Genomic DNA, 8,763 nt, shown 5'->3' on the forward strand with positions numbered 1-8,763 from the left:
GCCTCTTTCTGTTCTCCAGAAAGTGCCATGCGGTACAGTCTGTGCCCCACAGAGCAGCATATTTTCTTGTGAGGTCATTCCTGGCGTGATCTGTATATGTCTAATACTGTTAGAGCTGCATACTTCCTGTTTTCTAGAACTCCCCCAAATGTATAATATTTCTCTCAGACCTTAATCATGTCCATCAGTTTTGCCCTTGCTCTTGTAATTCTGAACATTTCCTTCAATTCTTTCTTACTTAAGTCGATATTTTACTGAATTCTAGATGAACTTTAACTGCTGCATTTATGAAAATAATAAAGAAGTAGTAGAACTTCGAACCAAAGCATGTCTTGCAGGTCCGAGATTTAAGCCAGTAGTAAAGATTAGCCTCCCCCCTTTCTTTTTATACATCGGTAGTGTTTTGTTTTCCCAGCCACATACTTCTATTATTTATTTGGTGGCATAATTAAAAAGGTGAGGACATGGTATTTAAAGTTGTGATGACTCTTAGAGTCGATATATTCAGTCCTTTATTTATTTTTAAACAAAAGAATTAAGACCAAGAGTCAAAATGCCTTGTTGACTTGTCCAAGGTCACACAGCTTGGTAGCTGAGAGAGTCTAGAACCTAGGTCTCCTGACGCCCGAGTCGTTGGCCTTTCCTTTATCTTCATTATCCACATTATCTCCAGATTAATAGCACGAGGTTAAAAATGGCTCCTTTCTTCTGATGAGTCCATTTTTATTTCTTTCATTTTTTAATACTCAGCTTTTATTTAATAACTAGAAGCCCAATGCACGAAATTTGTACAAGAGTAGGCCTTTGTTCCCCGGCTGCCGGCACTGGTTTCCCTCTGGCACCTGGGACACGGGCTTCCCTCACAGCCCCGGCTTCATCCAGAAGGTCGTCTGGTCTAATTAGTATATTATGCTTTTATTGTTATAGATTTTCTTAAGTGGCATAGGTGTACTTGAATTACCTCAAGCCACAAAGAGCATTGAAATTTCTTCCTCTGAGAGAGATTATGAAATAGAGTTTTTCTTCTCCCCTAGTAAAGTAGGTCTTAACTGTTATTGTTATAAATGAACCTCGCTATATGATTAACTGCTAGATGAGAAATCCAAACTTAATAAAATCACAACTAATAAAAGAAACAGACAAAGGAATTCGATTTTTCTTTGAAAGAGATTTCTCAGGATGTGAAAGGAAAAGCCTGAACTCTGGGAGCATTTCAGCCCCGGTTAGGGAATACTGACAACTCTAAGTCTTGCTAACCTTACTAAGTCTACACCGACCCAGGTTTTCAGACTATAAAACAATACATTATGATACAAATAAAGGAGGAAATGATTTAAATTTATAAAAAATGGAATTTACCCACCACTTTCCAGAATCAGTTAAAAATAGTCTCTCCTAAAAATCAAATTTGAATCTTTCTGAAAGTCAAGTATGGGAATTAGATGCAAATAGAGGCGTACTGAGAACAGTGGGTGACTGTTCTTAGACCTCAGTGTGGCTCCTTCTGTCCAGTCACCTTAAAATGCCTTGGGGGGAGGTTCATGGAAAAGCACTTATTCGTATTTTCTGAAGTGTATAGAGTATACATGTCTTGAAGAATTTCTGAAACAAATGTACCGTAGGAAAACAGGCATTTTCTTAAATATTTTAATTATACTTGAAGTTGTGGTCAATAACTTTATACCTATTCGAATGTATAAAACCTGAGACTGAAGGAGGAAACATGAGCACTGTTTTTATGTAATAGGTTGGAGCTGTGTCTTCCCTCCTGGTGTTCTGGTTGTCTGTGCTGTCGTTATCCTCGGAGAGGCCACTTGCATTTGGTGAACCAGAGGACCCATCCGGCTAAGGAAGGTGAGGAGCCCGCTTCAGGGATGGAGAAAGTTCACTGCTCCCCTAATCTAGTTACCTTTGTCCCCCAATCATTCTTATATACAGGGTGTCCCCAAAAATATATGCACTATAAATGATTATAAAGTCAGTGGTTATTAACATACAGTTCTTTTTCAAAACTTAAAAGAAGCTACAGAAATGAATAATTTTTTTTGTCAATGCCCGTTTTCAAACTTATGACCGTTTTGGTCCAGCCATTGTTGATAACATGAAACAACGGAATTGCAAACATCAAGAATCATTTCGTTCGGTATTTGTGTGCCCTCAGTTTGTTGATTGTTGCTGGGTTTGTACCTTAAACTTTATCTTTTATGTATCCCCATTAAAAAAAAAAAGTCTAGTGGCACTTTAGGATAAATTTTATTTGCTCAAAGCTTTAGTCTGGCTTCACCCATTATGTCAAATCAGTTAAACCTGAAAAGGAGTGAAAATTAAATGAATTAACAGCTGTTAAAGTGTGTATACCTTTTTTGGGGGGGACACCCTATATTTTCAGTACATGTTAAGTATAGAATATTTTAACTGATTTCCTTTACTTAATATATAATTGGCCTTCTTAACATATATGCATAAATATGTATATATAAACATGTCATTAATATATAATTGTCCTAGTCAGTAAGTAGTATTTGATATTCCTCCTTGCCCCTCGCTTCTGCCCACATTAGTGTGTATTCTGGTATGTCTGTGAAATGTAAAGATCTGAGGGGGATGTGGTGCTGACTTGGCTGCAGGACGGGTTGCTATTGGACCAGAGTTTGTGCTGGTGGTGTCATCGAGGTCTTCCTCACGTCCACTCTGCTCAGGCCTTCTCTCCAGGCCTGTAGGATGCCCTTAGAACCTCCTCTAGGTTGAAGAAACGCCTCCCAGTATCCCAGGTAGATCCTAGGCCAGCCGTGGGCAAACTACGGCCCGTGGGCCGGATCCAGCCAGTTCGGCTGTTCTGTCCGGCCCGCGGAGCTGAAAGAGCGGAGGGTTCTCTTGCTCTCCCCTCCGCTCCTTCACCAGCAGCAGTGTTAACATGTATTAGTTCACACAAACACTTCATCCATGCTTTTGTTCCGGCCTCCGGGCCAGTTTAAGAACCCATTGTGGCCCTCGAGTCAAAACGTTTGCCCACCCCTGTCTAGGCCCTAGAGCGGGGTAAAGAGGTCTGAGTAAGGAGTGAGTGAGTTGCAGTGGTCTCTTTCTGTAGAGATTGCTTTTGAAGTCACTACAGTCATGTGTCCCCAGGCTGGTCTAAATGCATTTGCATCTCACAGTTCTGCCTTGATACCAAATGACAGAGTAGCTGTCTATTTAACGTTTCCTTCAGCCCTGGGAATCTGGCCTAAATTTTTTTCTCATTAGACTCTGTCATTCGTGAATTATAAGACATGAATCTTGATGTGGTCTCACAAAGCATATTGTCCTATTTCTGGATGACTTAAAGAATCTAATAGGACGTATTCTGAATTTGAAATGTTTGCCAGTGGCCATCACAATAGTACAGGAGAGAAAATTTCTTTTTGTTAAACTGAAGACTAAATTTCATATTCAGTCTTGCTTCCTATTGGGATTTGTTCTGCAGCAGAGTCCTTGAGGGAGATCAGGGGAGAATGATTTTGCTGAAAAATGCTTACTTGACATGATGTTGATGTAGTTGACAGGCTAAATGTTGCACTTCCCAGCTTGGAATTCTGTCTTTGATTCTCAAGTTTCTGACACATATTGCTACTGCTAGTTTAGCAAAATAAATGAAGCACAGGGCAATTTAGGAACAATGAATTGCTCTCATTACGGTTCTTTTCCACAAATAAAAGACACATAAAGAAAAAAATAGCACAGGGCACAGTGAACTCTGACGAAATACCTATTGACTTTGTTAATTTACCTCTGAAAATGTTATGTATGAGACCATGAGGCCATGCAGGCAAGCAGCAGGATCACTTTGGGAGGAGAAATCTTTGTGTATTTAATGTTGAACTGTAAGGCATTTCATTTATTCTTTGGTGCATCCAGTAAACTGCTGACGTTGAAGAGTTTGATTTGGGATGGTAGAAGTTGTCATCTTGATGAAAAATCATCGTGTGAGGTTTCTATGAGCTGTCATCATCCCACCACCTGACCGCTCTCACCGAGGGACAGGCAGGGACACGCAGGCACCTGAGCGAGCTCCGGGCTCGTTTCTATTAGGTCACAGCCTGGAGGGGCAGTCGGCCTGGATGCCGGCTGGCTAGATCCATTGTTCCTTTCTGCATGGGTGCATTCATTCTTCTCATTTAATTTCTAAACTAAGTACCATTTGGCGTAGGTGTATAATGAGCTACCTCAAGCACGAAGGGCTTTGGAGAGAGGTTTTTCTTAAAAATAAGGTGTTCTAGGTATGCCGTGGAGGCACCAGCATGGCGCACGCGCTGGTCGCTCCTGGAGCCAGACTCCGCCTCCTGGAGCAGTGAGGACTGCTGCAGCTTTGGGTGTCACCTGTGTGCCAGGCGCATGCCATTGCTCAGGAGACATTGTTTGAATTCTCCATAACTGTTGGGAGGGGGAATGCCAGGGCTGTTGCTGAAAATTATCTAAACGAGAAAATCCCCAGGATGGATCTGGTTCTCATGTTCTACTGGGCTTTGGTGCTGATGGGTGGTGTTTACCCCGCTCTAGGGCCTACATCTGCTTGAAAACCCATTACCTGAAAGGCCCGATCAGGGAAGACACAGATATTTCCCTATATAATTCCAGAATGCCTTCGGAGAGCCATGCTAAGATTGCTTCATTTCCTATTTCATACACGAAACCACACCATTATCCTGCACCTCATCTTGCAAGGAATGGTTTATACTGAATACACGGGAAATGTTTGGCTACTGTCAAGAGCTGGACTTCTCTTTGTATTACCTTCTTCTACACTATCTGCTGCTGATAGTAAAACCTGGTTTTGTTCACCCTAAGTTGTATAACCGACGGTGGTATCATAACAAAAGCAAACAAATGATTGTTTCTTCACGGTTATGAATTCCATGAAGTGATGTTCCCAAGGAACACGAGGTGCTCTGCTTGTGATCTGAGGAGACCAGCGCAATCCAGGCCCTGCAGTGTGTGGCCCAGTGTTTAGGAACAATTCATTGTTCCTAAATTGCACCGTCCGTCCCATCACTGTGCATCGGGGCCTGGAATGCTAGGTACTTCCTCATCTACCCCTTGACGGTGAATGCCTCAGCTGCCACCATGGTCGTTGTGTGCACTGTGTTTCTAGTCTAGTTGGTGGTGGTGTCAGACTTGTACCTGGAGACTTAATGTTGATGATGTTGGATACTTCCAAGTTACCAACACCATCTTTGTCAGTACCTTTCCTGACATGCCCAAGTATAGTCTTCATTCTGGGTTTTGTTGTTGTACCGAACTTCCTCCTGGGTGGTTTCCTGTGCTTTGCGCTATACCTGGCCATCACCAACCAGACCATGAGTGAGTGGTACAGAGGTGACCGGGCCTGGTGTCAGCATTGCTCCCATGTGGCCCGGCCCCCATCAGCAGAGCCCCAGGTCTACCAGAACATTCATTCCTCTGGGCTTTGAGGCAACCTTGGAGAGATCTTTCTACCTGCTGCTGCACATTATGAAAGAAAGAAGAAATGAGAATGGGAAGAGTCTTACTGCCTCTTAAATACAGTATACATTTATTTATACAGATGGATACTTACTTTCTAAAAAAAGAAGAAGAAGAAGAAGTAGTTCTGTTTTGTCAGTCTGTGTCAGGCACTGTGCTCGGCCCTGAGATCCATGATTGTCGAGTTCTTGCCTCGGAGAAGCTCACAGTCCAGTGGAGTAGATGGGGGTGATGAGTCATCTAGAATTATAGGGACCTCGTTCTGCCGTGAAGAATGGGGGAGGCTGGGAAAACATCACAGGTGTGTTTTGGAGACAGGGGTTTTCAGTCACACAAGAGATGGAGAAAACAATATATACAGAGGCCAGGAGGTCAGGAAGAATATGGCATATTTGAGCCTGTTGGCTCTCTGAGCAGCACCATGGCGGTCTGCAAGAACCAGTGCCTTATTCTCTTGGTTCATGGGTCAATGCTCAACCGCTTGAGCCACACCAGCAGGGCAGTGCCTTACTCTCAGCACCAATCTCCCCACCCTCCCCATCCTCTAATCCCTACTATTTGCTGGCCATTCTTGGCTCTGAGAAAGGAAATGTTTTTGAGCCCAAGTTATGCCTGTGAAGATTCTGGGGTCTTGAAAAGAAGTCTCAACAGAGCATTGCTTAAGGTGCTTCATTTCCTAACCCCCTTTTGATTTGTTTCCAAAATAAAAGAGTATTTCCACCCCCTCACCCCCCCCAAAAAGAACAAGTGCCTTACAGAAGGCAGCAAAAGGGGAGCCAATAAGGAAGTAGTCCATTCATTTTCCAAGGAAGGTTGGTGTGACATGACATGAAAACACCTTCTGTGTTCAGTATAAGAAATGTTGGAAAAACACTAGTCACAGAACTCAAGGAGCCAAAATCACATCTGATGATCTCAAGGATTGTGTTTTTAAAAAAATATGTTTTATTGATTTTAGAGAGAGGAAAGGATAGGGATAGGATAGAGAGAGAGAAACATCAATCAGCTGCCTCCTGTATGCTTCCTACTGGGGATTGAACCTGCAACCTGGGCATGGGCCCTGACCAGGAATCGAACCAGTGACCTCTTGGTTCATGGGTCCATGGTTAACCACTGTGCTACACTTTCCAGGCTCAAGAGTCATGTTGTGTGTGTGTTTTAAAATATATGTTTATTGATTTCAGAGAGGAAGGGAGAGACAGAGAGATATGAATATCAATGGTGAGAGAGAATCATTGATTGGCTGCCTCCTACATGCCCCAACTGGGGACTGAGTTGCAACCCAGCCATATGCTCCCACCCGGAATTGAACTGTGACCTCCTGGTTCAATGCTCAATCACTGAGCCACCCTAGCTGGACAAGAGTCGTGTTTTTGAAGTGAGTCTAGCTGATCTTCAGAACTATGAAGTTGCATTTAGAAAAGTCAAGTCAATTACTGAGGCTGTTCAGGGCAAACACTACCTAATTTTCATCGCATGGATGTTATTCGAGATAGAATGTGCTCCATGGTCAAAAAATGGCAAACCAAGCTCATATTGATGTCAAGACTACTGGTGGTTAGTTCCTTCATCTACTCCGTGTTGGTTATACTGAAAAAAGCTACAATCAGATTCGGAAGCCTTCTTTGCTCAGCATCAGCAGGTCCACCAAATCCAGAAGATGATGGAGATCATGAGCCAAGAGGTGCAGACAAGTGATTTGAAAGCAGTGGTCAATAATGGATTCCAGCTGGCATTGGGAAAGACGTGGAAAAGCTTTGCCAACCTATTTATCCGGTCCATGATGTCTTTGTTAGAAAAGTCAAAATGCTGAAGAAATCCATTCCCTGCAAGCTTCAGATCTTGCCTCAGGCTCTCTTCCCTGGCTTCCTTCAGGTCAGTATCTCTTTGTACTCCATTGCACTTGTAATCACAGTCATCCTTGCGTCTGGGAGAGTGTAGGTGGTGTCCTCATCATTTCTCTCTCACTCTGTGGCAGGCATAGTGGTTAAGCTTTGGGGACAGAGAGATTTAATTTCAAAAGTAGGTAGTCATTTACTTGCCAGCGGGCTTTGGGCAAGATATTCCACCTGTCTGAGTCTCAGTGTCTTTATCTGTCAAGTGAGGATTACAATGGTATTTCCCTCATGGTAAAAGAGACCCACTGCACAGAGCCCCCAGCACTGTAGCTCTGAAATCCCAGCAGTCCATCAAGCTTGCTAAAACCCTATCAGCAACAAATAATGATGTTTTCTTTCTTTTCTAATTCTTACATCTTCTTTCTATTTTCTTTATTGCATCGGCTAATACCTCTAGTACAATATAAATAGGAATGGTATTGCATAGATGCAGCCTTTTCTTGTTCTGGTGCCTTCTAGTTGCTATAGTTTTTCTGGTGAGTTAAAAAAAATTCTTTTAGATTCTTTTCATTTATTTTTTATTACAGTTGACATACAATATTATATTAGATTCAGGTGTACAACATAGTGGTTAGATATTTATGTAACAAGCAGTGTTTTTTGCCTTCTTTTGTTTTGAATCCTGTTGTTACCCCTCACCCCTTCATTGCATTTGTTTTTTCTTAAGTTAGAAATTAAATTCTGTCTAGTCTATGGCAGGCATAGTGGTTAAGCTATCCTAGTAGCTATCCTAGATATTTTAACGCATTTAACAAAATTTAAAGTAATGTCTTTACTTTTCCCTTGACTAATGAAAGGATTTAAATCCTTTTAACTCCACACTTCCTTCCAACTTGTCCAGTATTTCTTTCCTGAATTGTTTAATTCTGAAAATTAGATGTTGTGTTTCATGCAGTCAATGCTGTTTAGATTTATCCATATATTTACCAGTATATTCACTTACCATCTTTCTTGTGCTTCAAGCTTTTCACCTCAGATTATTTCATTTTGCCTAAAGTATATTCTTTAATATTTCCTTTTCTGTGAAGATTTTTTGGTGTGGTATATATGTTATCTGTCTTAAAATGCCAAATTCTTTGTTCTTAAAAACTAGTTTTGCTGGGTATGGAATTCTTAGTTGGCAGTCATTGTTACTCAGCATATAATATTGCCGGGAGCCGGTCCATCCTTGCTGTTTCAAGGGACCTGGCATATATGGCATACTGTTCTTAATATATTTGCTCACCTTCTTGGCACTATGTGTTTTAACCAAGGTCACCTCTCCAGGAAAGGTTGTTTCCCCAGGTAGAGATTTTCCCCTGAAGCTAGGGAGGGAATAAAACCCCTTCACTAAGTGCCAGGCGGGTAATTAATCTCTTTAACTATGAACAATCATGCTTAAGTACAT

At 41.9% G+C, this 8,763-nt stretch overlaps 1 protein-coding gene and 1 pseudogene across 4 annotated transcripts in view; both read left to right on the forward strand.

Moving 5' to 3' along the window:
- The first annotated feature begins 1,768 nt into the window (after window positions 1-1,768).
- On the forward strand, window positions 1,769-6,363 carry LOC107185020 (annotated as a pseudogene).
- Window positions 1,783-8,763, forward strand: part of PACSIN2 (protein kinase C and casein kinase substrate in neurons 2) — a 66,826-nt gene continuing 59,845 nt past the window's right edge. For all 4 annotated transcript variants that reach the window (XM_015571928.1, XM_015571930.1, XM_015571929.1 and 1 more), the window contains exon 1: window positions 1,783-1,854. The gene's annotated coding sequence lies outside the window, so the exon portion shown is untranslated. The remainder of the gene's footprint in view (window positions 1,855-8,763) is intronic.

Source organism: Myotis davidii, unplaced genomic scaffold (genome assembly GCF_000327345.1).
Source record: "Myotis davidii unplaced genomic scaffold, ASM32734v1 scaffold428, whole genome shotgun sequence".
In the NCBI taxonomy this organism is placed as follows: domain Eukaryota; kingdom Metazoa; phylum Chordata; class Mammalia; order Chiroptera; family Vespertilionidae; genus Myotis; species Myotis davidii.